The 26,792-nt window shown below is 37.7% G+C and overlaps 1 protein-coding gene across 14 annotated transcripts in view; it reads right to left on the bottom strand.

Annotated features, from left to right (window-relative positions):
* Nucleotides 1-23,800, bottom strand: part of RhoGAPp190 (Rho GTPase-activating protein 190) — a 231,649-nt gene extending 207,849 nt beyond the window's left edge. For 9 of the 14 annotated variants that reach the window (XM_089232978.1, XM_089232986.1, XM_089232988.1 and 6 more), the window contains exon 1: nt 23,439-23,762. The gene's annotated coding sequence lies outside the window, so the exon portion shown is untranslated. Of the gene's footprint in view, nt 1-5,051; nt 6,468-23,438 lie in introns of those variants that run through there. The other 5 variants (XM_089232991.1, XM_089232992.1, XM_089232979.1 and 2 more) reach the window with 5 other exon arrangements.
* Nucleotides 23,801-26,792: the final 2,992 nt, after the last annotated feature.

Here is a 26,792-nt window from a genome sequence, read left to right as displayed (position 1 = left end):
TAAATAAATTTAAATTGAAAATTAATGCACAAATTAAGTTTATTCGGGAAAAAAAGAAATGCTTTTATTAAATGTCCTTTTACCATTAGGTAACCAGAAGGAAGGTTTGATCATAAGTTGGGAAGAGGGATAAAATCAAAAAGGTTAGGCAGTGTCGGACACTGCCACAGTTATTTTCGTGGAAACATCAATCGTTTATAGCAAATTTAAATTATAATTTTTTTAATCATTTAATTCATTTGCAACTTACATTTCAACTCTTACATTAGACCTCTTAAGGTGTGCATACAATTAGCGTGTAGATCATGCAATGAAAGCTTTTGCAATTGGCTGTTCAGTAATTTGCATGATGTTGTGAATAATTCTTGAGCTGTTCAAACTGGACCCACCTGGAATCGGTTTTTTCAACGAACAAAAAGGAAGTTTGTGCACCCACAAACAGATTAGAACCACTGCAGGGGGTCGTACATTCCAAGATTGACGGGCTAGTGTATACACGCCTTTACGTGCATACCTTCAAAAATTCTTAAAACTTAAACTTGTGAATGATTTGGACTAATCAACCATGCAAGGGAAAACTTGTATAGATTTGACATTTGCAAGAGGTTCATTATATTTTCAAAGCCTATCCTACTTCTCATAATATTTTCAATAAATGGAAGTTGCAAATGAATTAAACAATTAAAAAATAATTATAATTAAAATTTACTATAAACGATTGACGTTTTCATAGAAATAGCTGCAGCAGTGTCAGACACTGCCTAACCTTTTAATGAAGTAGTTGTCAGCCTCGGTGGGAGTCTAATTTTGAGCACCCGCCGCCGCATTGGGAATACCAAGTGGGTCCAATAGGTCTGGGTCGATCCAGTACCGTCTTAAGAGCATCATGGGCCAAGTGATTTTTCTGCAGCTCTACCTGGAAAATTCTCGCAAAAAACCAACTACTTCTCGGTTTTCCGAAGCCCCTCATCTCTTGAGGTGCTCGGATGGGCCCATGCATTGAGACGGACTCAGAATGAGCTACAGTATACTCCTCTTCAAAACAACACTTGGTTCACTGGGATTGGATAAGTAGTTTGAGATATGAACCTATTTATAGACACGTGTTAAATCCGAAAACTCAAAAATCGTTGGTTCATTTTACGTGTGCGCAGTTCCTGACATCAGGCTACCCCAAAAATATTGAAATACTAGCACAAACTTTCATCTTTCCTCTTTAAAATGAGACCAAGATGGCAGCGCTATGCCTATTTTTGATGGAGTTATTGAAATTTGAAATCAGTTCGACAAAACTGTTGCTCATGTGGACACAAGTTCCTCCCCACACCTGGCATCAATTTTAAAAATATTTTCACGTCAAAAAATTCAGATTTCTCGGTTGCAACATCAAGCTACAGCAATGTTTCATCAAATGACTGAGTGAAAGTACATCTCATGCTCTAGCAAGAGAGACAAATTATAAATCTGTTGCACCCATAAACTTGACGAAAAAGGAGCGAGAAACACAAATGAAAAAAGAAAAATGCAATTGATAAAAAAATTGTTGAGAGAGAGTATCAGTTCTTGTCCAAGTTGAAAACAAGCTACCAAAATAGACGAAACATACTGCGATTGTCTGACATAAATATCAAGTTGCTGAAACTGGCAAAATACCTCGTTTGATTTTCTATCTCTCAACATGGTTAAATTTAATTTTTTTCATTATGAATTTTTAACAAACTTCATTGCTGACTATATTCCATTTATTAGCAGGTCAAGAAGTGTCCCTAAGAATTTTTTTGGATATTTTGGTTGAGAGCTTTTTTTTTTTCATTTTTTGTCCAATTTCATGAGAATGACCTATAAGTAAAGGAACAGCTATAGTACACTGCTCAAAACAATTAGGGGAGCACATGGTTTTAACAAAATTACGCAAAGATGTATACCGATAAGTAACATAAAATGAATCATCCATAATTTAAAGCCTAGCAGGAAACGGAAGAAAACTTCATATGCAAATCAAAGTTCATGACGTCAAAAACCAGAAAAAGGAGATAAGGGCAGAAATCGGGATGTTGCAGAAACGTCTGCTTTACTGCCGTAACTGTGAAATTCGATTGCGCAGTATTTTTTTTTGAGACAAGGTGACTTGAGGATGTCTCAACAACGTGATTTACCGGAATCCATGGCATGGCGTGTTATAGGCAGACTGGAATCCGGGCAAACACAGCGTAGTGTCGCGGACGCTGTTGGAGTCGCCAAAAGTGTTGTTGCAAGGCTGTGGAATCGATTCCAAGAAACAGGAAATGTTAGACGTCGACCAGGGCAAGGTCGGCCACGTGCCACTACAGCAACTGATGACCAGTATGTACGGTTAACAGCCCGGTTAAACAGAACAGAGAATGTTACGCAGCTGCAAAGACGGTTGCTCTTGGCAACAGGACGAAGGGTGTCCAGCCAAACAGTACGTAATCGGCTTCATGAGGGAGGGCTCTATGCACGTAGGCCAATGGTCTGCATTCCGTTGACCCCACGCCACCGTGCGGCCCGAAGAAGATGGGCTGCTGAACATCGAGATTGGGAGCAACATGATTGGAGCCAAGTGCTGTTTACAGACGAGTCCCGATTCAGTCTGGAGTGTGACACCCGACGTGTTCTGGTATGGAGGGATAGGGGCACTCAAAATAACCCCGCATTCGTTCGTGAAAGGTCACAATACAGACGAGCTGGTTTGGGGTGTAATCAGCATAGGCGGACGTACGGACCTGCATATCATTCGGAATGGCACTTTGACGGCCCGAAGGTATGCAGATGAGATACTGCAACCTCATGTCATCCCTTACGCTGGAGCCATTGGAGACTCCTTTGTTTTCCAGGATGATAATGCCTGACCGCATAGAGCTCGTTTGGTGGAGAACATGCTTGAAGCTGAAACAATACAGCGTATGGAATGGCCAGCGTGCTCTCCTGACCTGAATCCAATCGAGCATGTTTGGGACATGCTCGGACGACGCATTGCTGCGCGACCAAGGCCGCCTGTTACTGTCCGAGACTTGCAGATTGCACTTCTTGAGGAGTGGAACAGTATTCCCCAAAGTCTGATCGATAACCTCATCGCATCCATGGCAAACAGGTGTGCAGCAGTCTTAGGTGTCGGAGGAGACCACACGCCCTATTAAAACTCATGCATCATGTCTAAACGGTACTTTTTTTTATCATTTACATGTAACCAAATTGTTGCCCTAAATCATCTTTTCATGTTTTTTCCATATTTTCAAAGAATTAAAGCTTAATTACAAATTTTTTACGTCTTTTTTCTGTATTGCGCATTGATACACGTGTACTATCCATTGTATGCCAATACGTGGCTGTCTCGCACGGTTTTTTTTCACTTTTTTGCTTGCTTCCCCTAATTGTTTTGAGCAGTGTATAATCCCTTTTTGGCAATGTGTTGTTTTTTTTCTTTGACAAGAAAAATGTCAGAAAGCATGACAAGAAGTTGCCAAGAGTAAAACTGAATCATGCTTTCGGAAGTCTCTTGCCAAAGAAAACAAATTTGCCAACACATCGCTAAAAAGGGAAAATACTGTTAAAATGAAAAAAAAAAAAAAAAAAAAAGATAAAAACGAACAAGAAATAATAACAAATAAAACATTCTTAGAATTAATAAGGGATCAATATTAAAAATAAGACATCCTTAGACAGATACAGGAATGAAAATATAGTCGATGCTCGTTATAACGATCCCCCCTTCTTCCATCAAAAATGGGCGTTATATCAGAAGGAAAACACATATGATAATCAAAATAGGAGAAACATTTTGAACTTATCCTACTGGTCGTTGTAATGGAATGGTAGCAATAACGTGGAGTCATGATAATGAGCATTGACTGCATTAAAAACCATGATTGTTGTAAATAATACAACAGTCTAATATTCTCTTATATTCTTCTACATATTCTCTGGAATATAAATAAAAATCCTAAATAATACAATGGTCAAGGTGTAAAGCGTTCTTGCCCATATAAATAGCGCACCCCTCCCCCACACTTCTCGTGAGTGATTGTAAAAAAATTAGTTTCATTAGTATCACTATTATATAAACATGTCTTCCTTCTTGTTATTTAGTTCTCAATATATATCAATAAATTGTTGTATTTTTGAGATGGGGTGACTATAAGCATTGGATTATTGGTACCACGTCCAGGTCACCAATACGGCAAAAAAAAAACTCTGGGTTTGGTCAAAAACAGTCTCAGAGTTCAATTAAAAACATGATTGCATTGGGGACTAAAATTATAATACCTAGTATGCAAAAAATTAATAAAATAAAAATGTGAAATGTACAACCTGAGAGAATCCAAATACAATCCAAAGAACAAATTCAAAATGAGATATTCTAACAAGAAAAACAGAATTTAACACAATGGGAAAACAGTATGTATAATGCAACGTATAACAAACAAACAAAAAGCTTCAAAACGCTAATGAACTCGATATAAACTCTGCTCTATATAAAAGCCTATTATTACTACAACCTCTCTAGGGGGGTGACTTCATCTTCAGACAATAAACAAGAGTAAGAAAGGGAATGACAACTTAGAAGCCTAAGGAAATAATTTAAAAAATAATAACGGACAGAAAAAAACACACCAATGGATGAAAATGGTTGACTAAGAAGAAAAACCCTATCGGGCTAGAAAGGAAATCATCAAAAAAGGTTGCCAAAGAATAAAGGGATTGTACTATAGCTGCTCTGCCTTGCTTTTTCAAAATCATTGATAGGGTATTCAGAAGGAAGCCTTACTTTTCAACTACTTTTTTAAATCTATTTCATAGATAATTTGTTCTTTATTCTTTCAAATCTAAAACTTATTCCAAAAATGTGAGAATCTCAATTGATTTGTGGTCTATCTCAATTGAGAACATTAGAGCGAAACTATAGCGAAGGCATATGAAACTGCATTAGCATAGGCTTTTTCCTTTCAAATAAAGAAAAAGGTAAGCTTGTAAATATGATTCAATACCATTAACATAAATAATAAATTCACATGTGAAATAGCATTACTCACCAGTACTGTAACAATCCAATAAATGTCATATGTACATAATTTTGTTCAATGATTAAATGTCCTATCTTTTTATCTTCACTATCATTCATACTGAATAAATGATGCGTGATATATATCACTATTTCCTCAGAAGCATCCGTTCCATGAAAGGCAACAAATATAGACAAACAATCCTACAACCAGTTGGCATGCAAAATTTTATCTAACTCAGAGTTGATTTTGACAGAAGAATACAAGTATTTGTGTCCTTGTAAATAAACATATAGTTGATCTCTTCAACTCCATGAGTGCTTCTAAATAACACTAATCAGTTTTAAAAAACCGATACAAGTGTATTGCAAAATAGCTCATTTATAAAGTGTGTACATGTAAGAGAATAACACTTACAGCCACTCCATCCGAACAATAAGAAATAAACATATTATATAGCTGGAGACAGTCAAAATGCTTTTTTTTATTCCTGGTGCAGAAATGTTTCGCGAAGTTCAGAATTTTTTCAGTGTTGTGAATTTAATTTATTCATAAAATATCCAATTCAGGAGAGTTTTAATAAGGTGAATAAATGGAGTATTATAAATAGTTGTCTTCAATTATTTTCATAATATAATTTCAACACAAAGTGTAGAAAACATGGCTTTGATGATTTCTTGAGTAGATCAAAATCTAAAAATCAAGTCATGACAATCACCAATTAGTATCCGAAAAAAAAAACCATTTGTGTGTAATGAACAGTATATGATCACTCAAAAACAGCTGCTCTCAACAGTTTCTCAAAAAATCTGTATTGATATGAAACTTAGAAACAAGTTGTCAAAACTTCTAGTTGAAAATTTATAAATTAGAATGAACTAAATGCCCTTCAATACCATCTAATTGCTGCAGAAAGTTTCTCCAACATGGCTTCAAGCATTCAAACTGAACATGTGTCACAGGAAAGCCAAATGTCAATCCAAGTCACACTGGCTGCAACTTCATACACAAAATAAACATTCCTATTTTCTTTTTTTTTAAAGGAACCACCCATAATCAAACACATGTAGAAATGAATCAGAGGAGTTTTTTTTTTTTTTTTTGCCTAGTCAATCTCAGTGCACGAGTATTATAGGATGTTAGCAAGAGTCTGTGAAAATAAAAATTAATATACCCTGTAAGATGTGAATGTTCACCAATTTTTTTTATTTGATTACTGAATAGTAACGTTTACGATCTCTTGTAATCATTTGTTGATTTCGTGCGGAAACGTAACCCTAGGTTTATTTACAAACCGAGCGTTTTGGATATCGGTCACACTAAGCACTTATATTTTAACCACACATGCAACTAAAGTGGATGATAGAAACAGTGGAGATCACATCGACGCCATAGTAAATTAACCGTCAGAGGAACTCCATAACGGCGCTTCACTGCACTTCCAGATCAATTTCCGGTGATCCCTCCTACTCGAGGATTGCCTGGATCACGTCAGAAGCGAGACCTTGCCGCCTCTTCCTTTATTTCCTCATAAATAAAAAGACCAACGTACCGTGGTAGAGTAACATAATTGCGATAGAGGTGCTATCTTAGAAATTATTATAGGTAAACGAACTAGCTAATTGGGAAAAAAATTAAAAACAGAACAATCCTAAATTACTTAGCCTTTGGGCGAGAAAAAAAAATACGTGATGCGCGGTTACAGAGACTATAGCTGTTGTGAAGCGGGAATTTTAAACACTCACAAACTTTGAAACATCTTGCCACTCGCAAAAGTGCTCTGATCTCTATAGTTCACGATTGACTTTCTTTTCCCTCGATTTATTTTAAAATGCAATGAATTTGTAATAAAATGGCTGCTGTGAAGAGGGGGCACCGCATGTGGAGGCGATCAACGGGACACAATTGATCAATACCGATAAGGAAAGTCTTGTTCTAGGCACGACTTAACAGTAAAATAATAAAATAACAATATCACTAACGGTATAAAAGAAATTACAAAAGCAATTCGACCTCTTGCCTGACGAGGACGAGATAACTCGTGTTAGTCTAGTTACCATGTGACCTTAAAATAACAATACGGATCGGAGGAGAGAAAAAACACTTTTTCCACACACATTAACATTAGTCATTTCTACCACACCCCCCCCCCCCTTTTTTTTCAAACAAAGAATGCAAGAAAATCTGAGTAGTACTATTTACTTCTCATAACTAATATAGCAGTAGATAATACAGGAGATAGGCAAAGGATAGTTGTCAGCAACAAAAGAATAAAAACTCATCTCCCTCCCCATTTCTTGAATTCAGATTTGTTTCAGCGTATTTTTGCAGGGACGAAACTTCGTTGCTTTTCCTTTCTTTACCGTCCACATACTGTCTATTGCCACCAATACCATATATGTACCAACGTTTTATGAGTAAAGGTGGATTAACATCTCACCGTGTCCAGTGCCGTCTTAACGCATGGGTCTACCCGGGCAGGGTCCGGGGGCCTCACAAAAACAAGTGAAATTTTCGAGAATTCTCTAGGTAGGGCCTCAAAAATAATCACTTGGCCCAGGGGGCCCATGGTGCTTTTAAGACAGCCCTGACCGTGTCAGACACACAAATTCTTTCAAATAATCCAATAAACGTCTTCATATCTATCGTACCTTTACTACTCCGGTACAGACAGACACGTACCACATCCGAGTGGAGAATATTTGGCCTGCATATATTATGCCAGCTTGAGAGGCAACGTGATGACTCATCACGTTGCGCTTTCGCACGCTTTGTGGCTGCCGTATCATCTCGCCACTCAAGAAGGTTGGTGCACGCAAATTTTCCAAAAAACACATTTTCCAATTTTTAAATACTACAAATTTTCTGCATCTGTGTAAAAGTTTTTCTTCTATCTGTACTAAAAATATTTTAATATAAACTGCTGGCAGGCATTACACAAGCTAATGTTTTCCACTAAAATGCGTTTTTCTCAAAACGAAGTTGTTTTTATTAAGACGACATCAACGAATAAGGCAAATACACGAAAATACAAAAAATCCTAATGCATTTCACCACCAATGGGTGTCGTCTTCAGAGGAAAAATTTTTAACCACTAGTCACACTGACCGAGTTTCCCACTTGGGTTGAATACCAAATCTTAACGCTCGGTTGCTCAGCGGAAAAAGTACGTCTGTTCACTTCAAACGTCGTGGTCAGAATGAAGCTGTGAGCAGTGATGGTAACCTCTTTCAGCGAAATTTCCCTCAAAAAATTCCCTTTTCACTAAATTTTTCCCACGCACTCAGAAAATGTGTTGCTCTCTAGCGGGGCAAATACATAATCAAGTATTTTACAATAGAGAAGTTTTGCACTGCATTATTTTCTTAATTTTTTGCAAAAATTCTTTTGTTTGATGAACTCTCAAAATTTCCCACAAATGCTAAGAAATTTCCCACTTGGGCAAATTTTAGCCAATTTTCCCCACGAATATGGGAAATTTCCCACGAGTTACCATCACAGCCTGTGAGCCTGCGTGAGATACTAATGCAGCGTCCTGATTGGACGCTTGCGGAATAGTGCTACCCGATTGGTCTATTCGAATTTTCTCAGAATTCCCGTTCGAAATGAATTGAAGCCATGGTGTTGCGATCGGGGGCAGTGGCGTCGGAGCCGGGGGTGCTGTGGGTGCTCGAGCACCCACGGAAGTTTGTAAAACGGGTCCGAGCACCCACAGAATTGATTCAGAAATCGAAATTTACTACATTGGACTCAAGACGAGCACCCACAAGTTTGAAACACTTCCGACGCCCCTGATCGGGGGTGTAACAGGCCCGTCATTTGGGGGGCAACCAACACCTGGCTTTTGAAGATACACTAAAAATGGTATATATATACACAAATATGTACATTGAGTACATGTTCTTTGCCTCCCTGGAAAAAGTTGAAATGATGGCCCTGGGGTGTAGATTTATTATCGTTTACTAGTGTATTTTTTGAAGGTCCGAATATATGTGCCTTCGTAGAAATCTAAATCAACTGTGGACTTGACTTTGTGAAAAACTCTCGGTTCTTGAAATTTGAATCTGGCCCTCTTACCAACAGTGAGCGACGATGGTCGATTTTTCACATTAATGATTCTTAACACAGCGAGCATGCTCATTTAATCTTGCTTTTATGGGTCTCCTTGTCTTTCCTATATAACCAAGAGGGCAATCACCACATGGAATGTAATAAATGCCCCATTGTTTCTGTGGTATAGCATCTTTAGAGGGCATGAAACCAAAGTTTTTAGTGGGCACATCTATGGTTGTTAGATTAAACTTTTTAAGAATCGGTTTGATCTTCAGTGAGAGTATTGGATCGTAGGGTATGACTACACTTTCTTTGAGTGGTCTCTGTATTTTCTAAAGTAGTTTTTCGTGCCGGTTTCAAGAATGTTCTACTTATTTCGTCAACGATCTTCGTGTTGAACCCCGTCTTTCACAATTGCTTTGAAGGTTTCAAGTTCATGGTCTAATGTGTACCGATCTGAACAGCGAAAAAGTGTGTTAAAGTATGGAACACCATAGCGTTGAGAGACACAAAGTTTCAAGACATTTGAATGAGTGGTGCCCAAAAAAATGTTTCTTTTCTAACGAAAAACTTAGCGTTTTTAGAAAAACTCATTTTAGTGAAAAACATTAGCATGTGTAATGCTTGCCAGCAGTTTATATTAAAATATTTTAAAAATATTTTTAGTAAAGGTAGAACAAAAACTTTTACACAGACGCAGAAAATTTCACAGTATTTAAAAATTGGAAAATGTGTATTTTGGAAAATTTGCGTGCACCAACCCCCTTAATACATTACGTTTATCCGTGTCTGCTACTGTGAGTGCTATGTAGATATGAATACCCCTTGTCTGTCCGTGTCAGTTACGACGCGTGTCAAAAACGGTGAGTGCCTGTAGGTGTGAATTCACCTTGAAATATTTACAAATAAAGAAAACTCATGGAACTTTTATCACCCTTGCCAAATTCATGGTTCATCTGCGGCTCCCGAGAATAGTTTAGTAAGTATTTTCCTGTATAAAAGAACAACTTCAAAGCATAAACAAACACAACCAATATCTCCAGCTCACCGCGGCGCTCCTAGGAGTCGCGACCAAGGCCGTAACTAGAGGGGGGGGGCAGGTGGGAGCAACTGCCCCGGGCGGCAGTTTTAGGAGGAACAAAGTACACCGTTACAAAATTATATGATTTTAAAGGTGTGGGGGTATGATTTTAAAGGTGTGGGGGCGGCAAAAACCCTAGTTACGGCCTGCTATGCACTGCTATAAAGGATTTTCAAGGAACTCTGGAGGAAATACCACCATCAGAAGGAAATTTGGTACTGCAAGGATACCGTTATTATACATGTGTAAAGCTTTATTGCAGAGAGTACGCAGTTTCACTACAGATTTCATTCTTGACCCCTTTTTGTTCGAGGCAGAGGAGTATGCAGGACCTACCTTTGAGGAAGGCAGACACTAGTAGGTTAGAGGTTTTAGAGGAGGCACTCTTCTAGGGAGCTACTAACCTTCAAAAAACATTTTAAATCAATTCAAACAGCATTTGAAGGGGAGGGGGTCAAGAATTTAATTTTTCCTATAAAAATATTTTATCGTCTTGGGGGAGTGTGGATCTCCTATATCCCTCCTACGTATGCCATAGAGGTTGGAAATCTTGTGAGGTTTCATTACGAGCTAACGTTACAGCCGAATTTCAAAACGTGTTGTAGCGACATTACAAGAACGTGACTGTTTGCGCACTTACCATCTAAAAAAAGACCGAGTATTAGCTCATACTGAATAACGTGTTTAGAGAGTTATAAGTACATAGGTAGATTCCACTTATAACGTTCCCTCTTACGTTTATAACACATTTTTCTCGCTTAGTACGACTTATTTTCACGAGTCCAACTTTTAATATTTCTTAATACTGATCGGGATTTCCCGTTTAAAGCGTTTTCCCACTTACAACGTTTTTCATGACGGTTTAAAAAAAACCGTTATAAGCGGGATATTCCAGCGTCGTCGACAGTGTTACGCACCTGTGGCCCACAGGCTGTGGGTGCTCGGCCTGGGCTTTATACGATAGATTCGATTTCTGAATGAATTCTGGGGATGCTCAGACCCGGTGGTACAGAATACTGTATGCAGGGCCGTAGCTAGCCATTCCTGTGCAAGAATTTGAATTTAGGTCAATTCTGGGCCCACTTCCAAGTGAGCCCTGTGCGAGTGCACCTGCCTAGTTACGGCCCTGACTGTGTGTGTGGGTGCTCACCCCTGGCTCCGACGCCACTGGCGGGATTCACCGTACTTTCCAGACGAACGTGTCATTCCACGAGGCCCACCCGCGACTCATCTTAAACTCTTCATATACAACCTCTGACAATAAAGTTCGGTGAATAGTCCTGTAACATTAACGTAGATGAAATGTTAACGAAAGTTACCTTACTGTCCTTCGTAATAGTCACCTCCCATTACTATGCACCGCTGAGATCTCCTATACATGTCCTGGAAACTTTACAAGACGTCTTCTTTTGGGATGGAGTTCAAAACCCTCGTCACGTTTCGTTGGATGTCAGGAATATCGTCAAATCTCTTTCCTTTCAAAGCGAGTTTGAGTCGTGGGAATAGGAAGAAGTCTGGAGGATTGAGATCTGGCGAGTATGGTGGATGTTCAATTTGCACCACCCCCCTTTTTTGCCAGGAACTGTTTGACGATATTGGCTGTGTGAGGGCGAGCATTGTCGTGAACAAGAAACCATAAACCTTGTTGTGCGTACTGAGGTCGTACTCTGCGTAGACGTTTCATTAAACGGGTCAAAATTTCAATGTACCTTGCAGCATTCATCGTCGTTCCCTCAGGTAGAAATTCCTTGTGGATAATGCTTTGACGGGGGTTGTCAGAAACACTTTCCCGGCCTTCTCTAAAACGGGCGAACCACTCGTACACACACTTCATGGACAGTGCTTGATCTTCATAAACACGTACCAGCATCGCGTGAGTCTCTTTCGGTGTCTTGCCAAGCTTAAAACAAAACTTTAAATTGATCTTTTGTTCGTTCATTTTCCTGTTCTCAGTTAAGAACCAACGCACTAAACAAGCACTTTGTAAAACAAGTCTTTCATGGAACACAAACGACGCTCAACTGAATAACGGTGGCGGCAGATGGTCAACACCTGCCGCTGCGCATGTGCAGTGTTTTGCTTCGCCAGTGTTGCCAGATCGGCCGTTCTGACTTCATTCACCGAACTTTATTGTCAGAGGTTGTATATATAGGCGGATATAGACCTAATCATTACACTTCACTCACACTTTGACATATAGATGGCAGCACTAATTCAAGCACAGCACTACATACGCACCAAGACTTAAGTACACACACTCACACTTCCGACACAACTCAATCGGTAGTAAATTGCCCATCGCGATAGACCGGAGTTGCGCTCGGTTTGAAAGAAAGGCTTGAAGGTCTGGGAGGCAAGATGATGAATACATATATACACACATACAAAGTCACCCGTACATATCTTTTTATATAAGGGAAGGGACACCCCCCCGTATCTGGGCGATTATTGGATTTTTTCCCGGTTTCACATGAGCTGCATAGCATGTGATCACTGGCGTATGCAATGGGAGAAGGGGGTGAGCCGAGGTTATAGTGTTACTTTGGAGTAGAAAGCAGAAAAGAACCCTCCGCAAATAGCGTGTACGCTACTGCATTTGATATAGTACTGTTTCGTTCGAATTGGTTCATAGGTACTGGCACCACGAATGTTTAAGTAAAATAATTTGAAGTAATATCTGACGTTTCCATGGCCGGCGTTCGGAAACCGCTTGCAAGTCATTAAAATAATTTGATTATAACCACCGTTTTTTGCGGGGAAAAGTTAGATCAATAAAAGCGCATCAGTGCATTTCCAGATAGTACAGTACAATCAATTCTGAAGTGGAAGTGATGCCGACAACCCAATAAATTTGGTGGCTCTGCTTTGGCGATGATGTATTTTCAAACCAAACCTATCTTATGGCCGTATTCACCGAAAGAGTTTAAACTACAATCGCAGGTTAAAGGATTAGCGATCGACACGTATTGGTTAAAATCCTAAATTTAACCAATCCGTTTCAATCTTCAATCCTTTCACTTACGATTGTAGTTTAAGCTGTGTCGGTGAATACGGCCGTTAAACGTACGTGATAAATTATCTGACATGTGAAACCAAATGGGATTGGAAAACTTTTTTAAATTTAATCGGAATGAGTATGGACTGTGGATATATTATCGACTAATTGTAGAATCACTTAATAATAAAAATCAAATGCACGTGCACAACGCATGTGGTCTTAAAAATAAAATTGGCATGGGCTAGAAAAGTTGGCAACGCACCAACATCGACATTTCTTTCCATTCTGCCGACGTGATGCTATTAGGGCACCCTTGATTTCACCATCCTTCTCATGCCATAGGCATGGGCCGATATACGGAAGTGGGCCCATCAAAGACGTGTGCGGGTGATCCAGGGTGCATAGGAAAGTTCGTTTATCCTGGAATAACTCGTGAACCGTTGATCCTAGAAAAAGTATCCAAATAACGTGTAGACCACAGATACGTTATTCATAACGCAAGGGGTTATGTAATTTAAAAACAAAAAAGTTTTTGAGTGCAACATTCATCGAGGCTTTTGAATCCGAAAATCACTGAAAATGAAGGAAAGAACCGCATGAACTAACGGACAAGCTCATTCTACGTTTTAGATGCTGTGTTTTTTCCCACTTTAAAATATCTTAGAATTCTAATTCACTCAGAAACATGGAATTTTTTCTGTTGGGCTCAGAAGAGACAGGGTAACAACTTTCCAATTGGGGTTTTTTAGAACAGGGCGACCAAATAAAAAGTTATTTTTTTTATTTTAATAACTAACCACCCCTTGCAATATGAATGAAATGCGAGATCTACATGTTATTTGGATACTTTTTCCCCATGGTTGTATGGTTCTATGCACCCTGTGTATATGTGTATTGACATCATCAACACGTTAACCCCCCCCCCCCAGACCTTTCAAGTCTAAACTGCTTATGGCCAAAAGATTCGATCTCTGTGTTTCACCATCTACAGAGTTATATATTACTAGTGTCTTCAATTAGGAGTAGTCCATTCGTAATAAATTTACAGCTTGAGCCAGGGCTTAACAAATCCCAGGTCGCCATGATGACTAAAGCACTGATAACTGAAATCTGAGGACAGCACAAATTATCAGAAATTATTTCAGCTTGTCTGCTAGCATGGAAAGGGGTCCTTAAGTCCAAGACAAGTCAAATAATAAACTACTTTGGACTAATTTCATTGAGAGGAAAAATTCTTGGTGCCTATGAACATTTGCTGGCGCCCAAATTTTTTTCGGTTTGGCTTAAGCCTACTTTCTACAACTTCTAAATGTTATGTTGAGCAAAAGTAATTTTAAGGAACAAAATCTTGTAAGATGAAGTTATCAGGTACCACACTGTAATAGTAACTCTATTCAGTTGAATTGGTCTGGATTGTTTCACACACCTCTTTACCCACAAATCACATTGCTTTAGAACAATGTTGCCATTTTTTCACTTATGTGAGGACCTTTCAATCAAACACAGAGGAAACCAAGGACACTCTGAACTATCATAGGCGCTCACTATAACCTCACCCGAAGTTCTGCTTTGTTCTGAAACACATTCCTTGGACCGATCAGCACTTTCTTCAGCCAACTTTTTGAAAACCACTGGCGCACACACACACAGAGCCAGATTTATAGTTTTGTCATCCCATCTCCTGTTTGTCTAATTTTTTTAACACATATTTCCAAGATTTGCTACCCATCAGAACTTGCCCACTGTAAATACACTTCAAGCCACGGGTCCAAATACACAATCAAGAATTCAATCATTTGGATAATTTTATCACGCTAATGCTATTTATGCGCATAAGGGCTAATACGTTTCTGAGACCGACAATTCATAGTCAAATCTGAATGGATTGTTTGTCACATCTCTCGCAGAGAAGTTGGTGCACTAACTGCTCAGTGCGAGAACTTCCAGCAATGACCATTTGATCATTTTTACTTTAGGCGAATATCTTATCGACCTGAACTACTCCAGTTCCCTCCAGCAATGACAATGCAGTTATCTTGGCATCATCTCTTCCACAGGGAAAAGTTGTATCTCTGTCACATAAAAGATTCTGAGTGTGAATTAAACTCTTGGGGAACCTCTGAATATTCTTTAATTCATACAGTAGGCCAGAGGTTCTTAACCTTTTGTGATCCATTAACACCTTCTTTCAATTAGATGAATGTCACAAATATATTGTACTAATAAAATGAAGCCACAGAAATTCTGTTGATTTCTTCTTTTTTTACTTCTCTGTAGGGGAACCATATCTGAGAGAACATCAGGAGTGTAAATGATTATTCAGTGGAATAATTTGAAACAAAGAAGTAGCCTATGGTTTAAACCAGAGATGTCCAGCTTGCACTTCCCATGAAGCATGCCCAACAAGCAGTCATAATAACTAACAAAAATAATTTGCTATGTTCTTATTTTAAGTGTGAAACATGTCCTCCTTCGTGGTCCTTAAAAGCTCAAAAAGGTTAAGTTAAGCATTCCTAGCTCTGACACATCTTTATCTCAATTTAAAAAAATATTAAGTGGAGGAATTACAACAAGTTCTTATACTGATTTCAAGCAGCAGCACATCAGCTAGCATTAAATTATGAATAGTTCTGAACTGTTTTATAAAGATCTTGTTTTGCTGAATCTGCATGAGTGGGAGATTCTGATCTGGGATTATAACATACCAGATCAGAACTTAGGAACTCTAAGAACCATTTAAGCTTATATGTGGGCAGAGGATGATTTAACGGTGCGCGCGCCCTGGGCTCCAACTTTTGAAGGGCTCAAAGTACCCAACTTTACATATTTTTTCTAATTTAAGGGACCCAATATTTTTTTCTGCGTCCGGGGCCTCAACCTTAATCAGTTTTTGTATGTGGGATAACATCCATACTTGAAGTTGGAAAACCATGAAAAAATATTTGTTAGCCGAAAAATTTGAATGCCAAGGCCGCTGTGATGGTCGAGTGGTTATAGTGACGGACTCGCGATGCGAGGATCCAGGTTCGAACCCCACAGTGGTGGTCGGCTGAAGTTGGTTTTCTGTGGTTCCCAACTTCAAGGCGCAAATGCGAGCCGATCACCCCGTTAAAAAGTCTCGCCACAGAGAGCAACAGTCCTACAACGAAAAATCATTCAATCATAACACTTCACTCATAGTTTGAAAAACTGGTGGCAGATGGCAGCACTACACATAACAAGCATTACAGAGAAACAAAAAAAAACTTCACGTCAGGTTTCACTATACGTACACGCACATTCCCGCATGTACCGATTCGTTGGGGGTTCCCCGAAGGGTTGTGGGCAGGGTGCATGTGTGGTGTAGCAGTAGTAGGTAGGGCTCGTAGGTAGGGTAAAAAAGGGTTCGGGGATCCATGATGTTCTTAAGTCAGCCACCTCGTTGGGCAATTTGCCTGTTGTGGCGTTGTATTTGTATATAGTATTGGATCACTTCACTGCCTATATATTAGATCAGGCAGCTCCCCCAGCATCAATGATGGGAGAAGGAGGAGCAATTGCCCCCCCCCCTCCCCTATATCTTCCATGATGCCATAGGCATCAGAACCTGGGGCGGGCGCGGCTGTCTGAGTCCCCACAACCCAAGAATTAATGAATATACAAAGCAACACACCACTCACCCTCCTGTATATATACAGGAGCTCTCTGAGACCGTTCAACCCTATGGGAAAGAGCACAAACCATCCCAGGATGGTCTCTCTGAACAGTCAGTGGTCATGTCTGTCTGTATATATGAGACAACTGGCGACTTTCAGCCTCTCAATGTTTCTTCACGTTAGCGCCTGTACATTACTCAACGTTTGGCTGTGCATGTCCAAGTTTGAATTCTGGATGATGACAAAACTTGACAAATTATAAATTGTCATAAAGACTAAAAAATTGATATTGATGTAATTTTCTATGAATGATTACTAAATTTCAGTCTGTAAACAAATGTTTTGTATATGAAATGCCAGTGTGCTAATCAACATTGAAAGGGGTTACCAACTCCTGATAAAGTCCTAAGAAAACATAATTATGAACCATTTTTCTCAAAGAAAAAAAAAAAACATGCTCAGCTTTTAAAAAAATTCTGGCCGTTGTCAAAAATTTGTTTCCCACTTGTCAAGCCCTTTCATGACAGATATTTCAAAAAAGTGATTATGCCACCAGTTATTTGGAACATCAATGAAAAAATACTTTGTTGAACGATTTTAAAAAATCATTGGCATGTATATTAATCAGGTATGACATATTCCAGGTGTCAGGTCACCATGGAGACCAAAAAAATTGATATTGGCATCTAAAATTTTCTTCAGGTTATGTGAATGCTGAATCAGAGTCTAAGTAAGGATGAAACAGAATTTTCTGATTTCATGACAATGTGTTTTCTGACATGGTAAGAGGTCATAAGTCTTGAAAAAAACAAAGAAACATTGTTTAGGACAGTTTTCTTGAGAACAAAACCATGATTGGCTCAGAAGAAATTTGAAGACCTAATATTAATAGTTAACAAATATTGTGAAACTCGCAGATAATGCATTAGCATCAACAATATTACTCTTTGGTGTGGGAGATGGCCCATATTGAAAATATATAATATTAAAATTGATTTCATCTATATATATATATACACATATATATATAATTGTGTGTGATAAATCTCTTATAACAATATTTTTCTCTGCTTCATTGAAAATATTTATATAGGCCCAAAAGATCGGGCTAGATTATTAATTGAAACAAATTGTTAATTTAAATTATAGTTTCTCAAGCATTTTGTTCCATTACCCCTTCTTCAGAAATTTCTCTTTTATCACCCCTCAACTCAAGCAAACCCATAGAATCCTATGTTATACCCTTAGCTTTTACTGCCCAACTGGACCATTCCATCGTCCACCAAGGGGCGATATTGCCCACTTTGGGAAACACTGATTTCAATGCTTTTTAAAGGTTAGTAACTCAAAATTTCTCTAGAAGAGATTCCTTGTGTTCCCTCCAAAGATCAACCCTTCATATTTCCATGAGTGAATATCAGAATAAGTAAGTTATAATCATATATCTATATTATTTCTGTTTCAAGGCTTGAAATATAGAGATTAGTACTTTTTTGAATATTGTTTAGTTCCTGGAACAGGCAGCTACTGCATTTGTTTTCAGAAAAAGAAAGAACAAAATATTTCTACTTCTTTTGTTTAGCAATGCTAAACCTTTTAGCAATTATACATTTCATATGTTGAGTAAAAAACTGATAAAGCAAAATATCTTCAAAGTATGTATTTATAAGTTAAAGTATGTTTTTAATGTCTCTATATGCAAAAAAGGAAAAGGTATAAAAATCTACTGAAAAAAAGAGAAAAGTTGATCTTCAATTGACTCACAAACTTGAACTTGCACTGATTAAATCATGGCAATTCAATGTGTAGTAATATCCACACGTAACCTGGAAATGTATCTTATCACAAAAAGAAACTTAACACTTGCACAAAACTTACATTTATTATATTAAATGTGTATTTATTAAGTTATAAAAAAGGAAATTGTTAACTATTAAAGGGCTTGACAAATTTTAAAAAAATTAAGGCATCAGCAAAATTTCATAGGCACCAAGCAACCCTCTCACCAATAAAATTGGTCTAAAATGGTGTATTCTTTGACAAGTCTGGGACATAGAGACCCCTTTAAATGTTAGTTAATGTGCTGACATAATTTCTGAAATTACATGTTGTCCTAAGACTTAACTCTAAAGTAGAATGTTTTGCATTGTTCAGAAATGAGCCTTTGGCTGACTGGAAGTAATCTGCGGCAAGTTCCCATAATAGTGTTTTGTGCACTTTTCTCAAAATTCTTTCAGGTTGTTCTGCAACAGCACTACTGCTTGTTCTGCAATGTATGTCACAGATTTTGGCATATTCTGTTTTGGGGAATTCGATTCAGTAATCATACATTTAAAAAAACAATTAGGCATCTATGACAATTTCTTAGTCGCCATGACGACGTGGGATTTTTAAAGCCCACTATTAAATGTTTTTCAAATATTCTACTTCTTGCACGTGATCATTGTTCTCAGAAATTTCTTGCTTCAAAAATATTTTTTATAATCTATATTTTTATTTTTCTATGGAATTTGTGTATTTTCCTTTACAAATATCATCACTGAGTGATTTCTTGGACGTTTGCTTTTTAGGTCAGTATTCTTAAAATTTTTCTTCCCCTTTTTTTTAAAGATTCAATAAAATGAATTGACAAAACTAACAAAGAAATTCCAAAGCAGAATGTTTCATACTGTTCTGCAACGAGCCCTTAGCTGACTGGAAATGTTTTGCAGTAAAAATTCTTTCCATAAAGTTCTACACTTTTAAAATTTTTTCCGAGATGCATAAGTCACACTTTTTAACATATTATGCTTTGGGACAGAGAAATGATAGGCTAATATGTTGAGCAATGCCAAATTAATTCTATTTTAGGAATCAGGTGCCAAGTCGTCACAGCGATAAAAAAAATGGTATCAGAACTTGAAATTTTATATGTGTGGTGACTGAATTGGAGTCAGAGAAACAATATTTTTTTTTAATTTATATCAACGTTCCAAAAAGGGCTTGACAAATCTCAGGCACCAGAGTGCCATGGCAACTGAAAAATTGGTATTGCACCTATACAGGGTGCATAGGTAACAGAGCTTATGACATTTTACTGGTGAACCATTGATCGTAAATGCATACGTCCAATTAGAAAAGTATCCAAATAACGTTAAATACTCAGATGTGTCAAAGAGGTTGTATAGTTATTTAAATAAAAATGTAAACTCTTTATAGACACCCTGTGCTCAAGAACCCAAATACAAAGTTGTTACCCTGTCTCTCCTGAGGTAAAAAAATGCCACGTTTCTAAGTACAATATCCATTGAGATATTAAAATTCGAAAAATGGAGGAAAGTTGGAAAAAAACAGTTGGTTTTAAAAACATTTAATACTGTTTTAATAACTATAAAACCCCTTGGAACATGAATGATATCTGAGTACTACACATTATTTAGTTACTTTTTTTAATTGAAACTATGCCTCTAGGATCAATGGTTTGCCAGTAAAATGCCATGTTACCTATGTACTCTGTATGAGCATATATATAACTTTCTTTGTGTAATTACTAAATAGGAGTCTTAAGAACAGCCCAAAATATGTTTTGAATTTATATCAGCATATCTGCCAACATGAAAGAGGGTCCCTATGTCCTGCAATAGTCAAAAGAAATATTATTTGATATATATATATATATATTTTTTTTTTTTTTTGGTAAAAAAGTTTTTTTGCTCCCGAAAAACTGTTTTAACGCCTAGATTTTTGTGTGGTTTCTTAAAAACCCTTTGCTACACACTATACCATTACTGGAAATCATTTTATCCTATTATCTGGGTTAATTTTTTTGTACGGATATCTGCAAGAACTGTTATCATGACACCAATCACACATGTGACTGATCTTTTTCCAATGAGAATACAGTGTGTATACGATGGACAAACGTGCCGATATAAAAAGATTATTTAGACAATGAGCAAAAGAACAACTGACTTGAGCAGATACAACTGAACAACTAAAAAGCATAGGCGGGGATAGACTTGGAAGTCTGGGGAGGGGTGCGGTGATTATTGCTGAGGGGGCATGATAATGTCAATTCATGTATACACATATACATTAGATCATTTGACTATCTTTGACGCTGGGGGGAATGCTTCCCATGCTCCCATATCTCCACCCCTGCTAAAAAGGAGGGGAAAAAATAACATAGATAATAATTGTGTGATGATAGTGCCATCTTGTGGCGATACAGAGACATAAAAACTATAATACTAAAGTTATACTCAAACACAGTGCGATATCATCTCTTTATATATATTGCGTGTGCCATAAATTATCTGATTACCTGAATATAAGGTGTCTTGGCCGTTATGTCTGGTGTAATGATTTCAATTTCTGAAATTATCACATTTTTACGCATCCTTTTCCCCCCTTTCGATTTCCTCCAAAATATTGACAAATTGGAGTAAGTACCAATAAATTCATTGTTCAGTTAAGATATATCTATAACAAGACAACAACCACCTAACAATAATCTTAGGTAAGAGGTAACCATAATCTTATTTATGGGCAGTGTATAGGCCTATTATTAATGATATGTGCTTTATATTGGGTTGCTGTATTTTAGTTATATTTGACATGTATATTTTTTATAGCAATCTTTTTTCAGCCACCTCGTTGGGCAATTTGCCTGTTGCGGCCTTTGTATTTATATAATATTATAACTGGAGCGCTTATGATATCATTGGCCTTCTTATAAGCTATTTAAATTATTACCTCTCATATCTGAAACAAGAAGGGCTGGACTAATTTTGGATAAGAAAAACATCATATATGAGTAAATATCTCTAAAATGGGTAAAACAAAATCCTAAAGGGAGACAAACACTTTGGTTAAATCACTGCTCCAAACTGGTAACATTAGGGAGCAAAAACTTCACTATCTTCCAGTGTCGCAGGATATGTCTGTGCATTATCAATCAACAATGTGGTTTTTCTTGACAATTTTTCAAATTTTAAGAATATTTCAGATACTGAAAATTTATGGAGAAACAATTCTGTAAATTTTTTCAATGACATGGAGCAGTATTCCATAGATAGAGTACTATATATTGTGAATTTTATAATAAACTTGGGAGGACATTTGGAAACATTTATTTAACACACTGTAAGTTTGATCAAAACTCTCTCAGTCACATGTGTATCTATCAGGGCTTGACAAATTGAGAGAAAACTAGAGGCCAACCAAATATTTAAGAACCGATATCAACTTTTTGGTCAACATGTCGATCTGGCAGCTGGGATGTCAAACCCTGGGTCCAAAGCAGAATGTTTTGCTTTGTTCTGCAATGAGCACTCCGCTGACTGAAAAATGCTCTGTGGTAAAAATTTCCATAATAGTATTTTCTACACTGAAGAATTCTGTGAATCAATTTTATAGATTGTTCTGCAGCATCACTGATTGTTCTGTGATGTATGTTGTAATTTTCACTACATTTCTGCTTTTGGGGACCCAGGTTGGATATTCACGTCAAGCACAGGAGTAAAATTAATGGAAATATTGAGAGGGGGTGCTCGTACCTAATACTTTTATTTCTATAGGTAGTTGTGGAGATGATGACAAATGTTTCAGGCCAATGTTGGACCAATGGGCTGGATACAAGTTTACACTTATAATGTCAAATACTATTCTGGTTGTTACAGATATAGAAAGCTCTGCTGTGTATTGAAATACAGTCAGAGGCACCAGCAGAAAGAAAACATTGAGGGGGTGGACTGAAAATTGCCAGTCATTCTGTATATGACTCAAATGAGAATTCCATCCCAGGAGGATGGATGTGGTACATTGTATATACATGAATAATTGGGGGCTCAGCCCCCCCCCCCTCCGGCCCTAACAAGACCAGAGCTAACAGGGCCTGGGACAATTATCATTTTTTGTATTTTTTCATGTTATAAATTCAATGTAGGCCCCGTGAAAAGTCTGGTCTGAGGACCCATCAAAGATCCCAGCCTAGGGGCCCTTATCTAGTATGTGGGGGCCATGCAGCTACCTCACAAAATTTATTGGGGGTCTTAAATAGCCTCAGTCTCTAGGTTCTGGCACCTATGTATACAGTGGAAGCTCCTAGATAACAAACACACAAGAGATAGAAATTTTTGTCTGGTAATGGAAAGAATAGGCTCACACAGGGCAAAACAAATTAAAACACTATTCCATGGGATTCAGAAAAGTGTCCATTAATGGGAGGTGTTGGCTAATGGGGAGTAACTGTTTTCCTGCAATTCCACTGCATATATAGAGCTATATAAGTTTTAAAAAACATGAAAAAAATCATTCTTAAGTTTTATACGATGGAAATCTTAAAATATGCATTGGAAGTTATGACCTTAACAAAATCAAATATACAAATCGCTCAACACAATTTATGGAATTTAAAAAAAAACTTTCACATTCAAATATACTTGACAGGATATATTTTGGAAAGATGTTTTCATAAGCATGTTTAAAGATTGAATTATGATGGCTTTAACCTGTCAATCATTCGCATTCAGGTTAAAGCAGTTTTCGGAAATAATCAAAATTTTATTCATAGGATTAGGGAAGGTAGATGCCAGTAATGAAATGTGACATTGATCTTTCATATTTGTGTTATCTCACGCGAAAAGTAAACATTGAAAATTCAAACTCACCACGTCTCCAACCTCGAGCGATTTCGGCGAATTTCTGAAGTGTTGTAATTGAATGTATCATCATAGAGGAAAGTTAAATAACGAATATTTATGAAAAAAAATCGCTGCTATATTATAATGCACATACATTTCTAGTTGTCATCGGCCATAAATTCTGTAGGTTCTGTGAAAGGACCATTACCAGCAGTGATGACACATGGTCAAACTTTATGGCAATCGATTTTTAAATACGAACATTCGTATTAGAAATCTTTAAAGTAACGACGATATAACAAAATCTAAATTAGATCCTTACACATCTCAGTAAATAACGGGACAGACATCATCCCAAAAGAACTCGGAAATAAAATCCCGATGATAACAGCGACGTCTAGCGATAATGTGCCCCAATTCTTCCCTTCCCCCTCAAATTTATCCGAAAATGTTATAAATAAAAAGCAATGACCAAAAAGTATTTGATTTTCATAAAAACTCCGAGTTTTATTATTGGAAATCAGTTTTTCGACTTTTTTTTAAGCATAGCGGTTATCGATCATATATTTTGTAAAATTAAATTTCAGTTTTTGGCATCACTTTTGCAGACTTTTCTTTTCTTTCCTCCATGCAAGTGTAAGGATTCCATGGAGGAAAGAATAACATATAAAAAATAATGTATTCTTTCCTCCATGTACGGATTTCGTCTTTTGAATCATACCCATGGCCCCCACAAGGGGTGGGCTGACAAGGCTCCAGCCCTGGGGCCGGGATGATTGTCATAATTTTTTGTTTCTTCACGCTATAAATTCATCATAAAGGGGCCCCGTGAAAGTCTGATCGGAGGCCCGTAAAAGATCGCAGCCTAGGGGCCCTGCTTCAGGATGTGGGGGCCATGATCATACCTCCACGTTTTGAACGCTCCATTACCTGCAGTGCTAGTTTTGTTCAGCTGTTGGTCTTCAGGTTCATCTTTCTGATACTCACACCATCGGGCTTATATTACTGGAGGGAGCATCCAGCCGCCGCTACGGCAACTACATCAAATGCAAGGAAATCACGTGACTCGGTGAAAGCAAAACTTTGCTTTCACCGAGCCCCACCACCACCTCCTTGAAAGCGATTTTATATTGATAAATGAAATTTTCTTATGTGGGTTATATACCGCTGCGGACTATTCATGGTGCCTTTTTTTCCCCCTCAAATTAGCGAAGTTTGCGGGTTATAAGCAAAATTCGATAGGTTTTGTTTAATTCTTATTCAAGATTAACGTCGAGGAAATGACTTACCTTCAAAATGACTTTCTTTAAGATGATTAAAATTCTTACAACTCTTATAGAAAACTAATATAAAAAAAAATTAAAATCAAATATTTCCCTAGGATCACCAGATTTTCATTTCGATCGAATTTATATTGAGGTTTTTTCTACCCTTCTTGAAAGTCGGTTGGAAAAAAATCAAATTGAATTTACTCATACGCTCCTCATTAGTTTCTTGAAAAAGATGTAGATGTCTTTTTAGAATCTCGTTGTGGCCACACCTTGCCAAGGTCTCCTAGACAGAGACATTGTCTAGAAGTCTCATAGGAGCCTTTACCGTTACTCACCGGATATCTGGAACAAGATCCATGAAACTCCTCAAAGATGTTCAGCTGTGCATATGTACGGTTTGTTAAAATTTTCCACTCACACACACATACGTTGCACTCAGGGTTGGCTCGAGACAAAATCTCTACCTGAGTGGGACCTATATTTGGGCCCCGTGACCTTCCTAATTAAAAAAAAAACTTTTGTTTCAATCGCTTCGTTTTGATGCGTTCAAAGGAACAGCGATATTTTATGTCAAAACATACGTCAAATTTCTTTTGGCCTTTTACCTTGGATTTGGTGCTCCTCTAGAGCGGGCAGAAATCATTTTCCCATTTTTTCGCCCTTTTACCCCGAACTTAACGCCCCTCCTAGAGAGGGAGCAAAAACATTTTCCTACTTTTTTTTTGCGTTTCCACTTTGGATATAACGACCCTCCTAAAGCGAGCAGAAATAATTTTCTGTAATTTCTTTCACCCTTTTACGCCGGATTTGGCACTCCTACTCGAGGGGGGAGGGCCAGAAATCATTTCCCTTAATTTTTTCCACCCTGTCTACCTCAGACTTGGCGCCCCTTCTACAGCGGGCACAAATAATTTTTCCAATTTTTTTTGCCCTTTCACTTTGGATTTGACGCCCTTCTAGAGCACACCCAGTGCCACCGAGTTGCCCCTGGTTAAACTAATAGGAAAGTGTGGCGAGTCGGGAGACTGGCCATTGATCGGGGGTGCTAAAGTGCATGGGTTTTCTCATGTGAGCACATTTTTGTTTCTCCTCTTGTGACAGGTAGGAACGTGACCCAAGTGCAGGATCCCTATTTAAAATGGTCAGCTAATCGTGGGTTTTAATTCATTCGTTTTTTAAATATTTTTTTACAAATACTGTACTGTATTGAGATTCGATTCTGCGTTTTTAATAAAAGTAATACAAGTCGGGGGAAAAAAAGGCATGAAAGGCTTTCTGGCTCAAAATATTTCCCACATCAGAAGACACCTTCAATTCCTGTAATACTCCCACAACACAGGAAAACACTTTTGCTTTCGTTAGTAGAAAAATTGGGTGACCGCGAGGGCGATTCCTCTATCATTTTTATTTTTTACTGCACAACAACAGAGAAAGAAATTGCTTCTCCTCCCCCCCCCCCCCCAAAATCTCCTGCAGGGGTAAACGAAAAGAGCTCGAGAGAGAGAGTGTGTATTTTAATCTGACCAAAATCGCTATGTACTTTACGTATATAGGTGCACTGCCCATCGATTATTTTCTTTTCGAAAAATAACCGTAAAACTATATACACTCAAACCTTTTGTTTCTTTTTTTTTTGAAAAAAAAATTCTCATCTTGGTCATTTTTCATGTATATTTTAGTTTTTTTATAAATACGTATCTTAAAGATAATTTTTCTAGTAATGTATGTTTAACGCGTTTCGGCGCCCCTTCTCATTTGGCGCCCGGTGCAATGACCGCCCCTGCACCTAACGTTTTGCCAGATGTTCGAAATAGATCTGATCACTACCACGGAGGAAACGATACAAGGAGGTGACATCAGGCACGGAAATTGAAGCCATTGTGGCAACCCTATGGGCTGACAAGCAAGCCCAAACAAACTGTTTTTTTTCCTAAACTTAACATGTGTTTTGCCGGATCGAATTCTTTTAAAATATTAATAACTAAATAAATTTAAGCACCATGACTGTTTAATGCGTCTCCAGGTAATCTACATGATCCAATAAAAGGGAAAGATAAAATCTTATCCTTATATATAAGGGGTTTTTATATTTTTAATTTATTTTTGAAAG

This window comes from Pholcus phalangioides, unplaced genomic scaffold (genome assembly GCF_987345545.1).
Source record: "Pholcus phalangioides strain wild (caught in Gottingen) unplaced genomic scaffold, Ppha-v1.0 ptg000007l_1, whole genome shotgun sequence".
NCBI lineage: Eukaryota > Metazoa > Arthropoda > Arachnida > Araneae > Pholcidae > Pholcus > Pholcus phalangioides.
The sequence above is the reverse complement of the archived record's forward strand: the minus strand, read 5'-3'. Positions and strand labels throughout refer to the sequence as shown.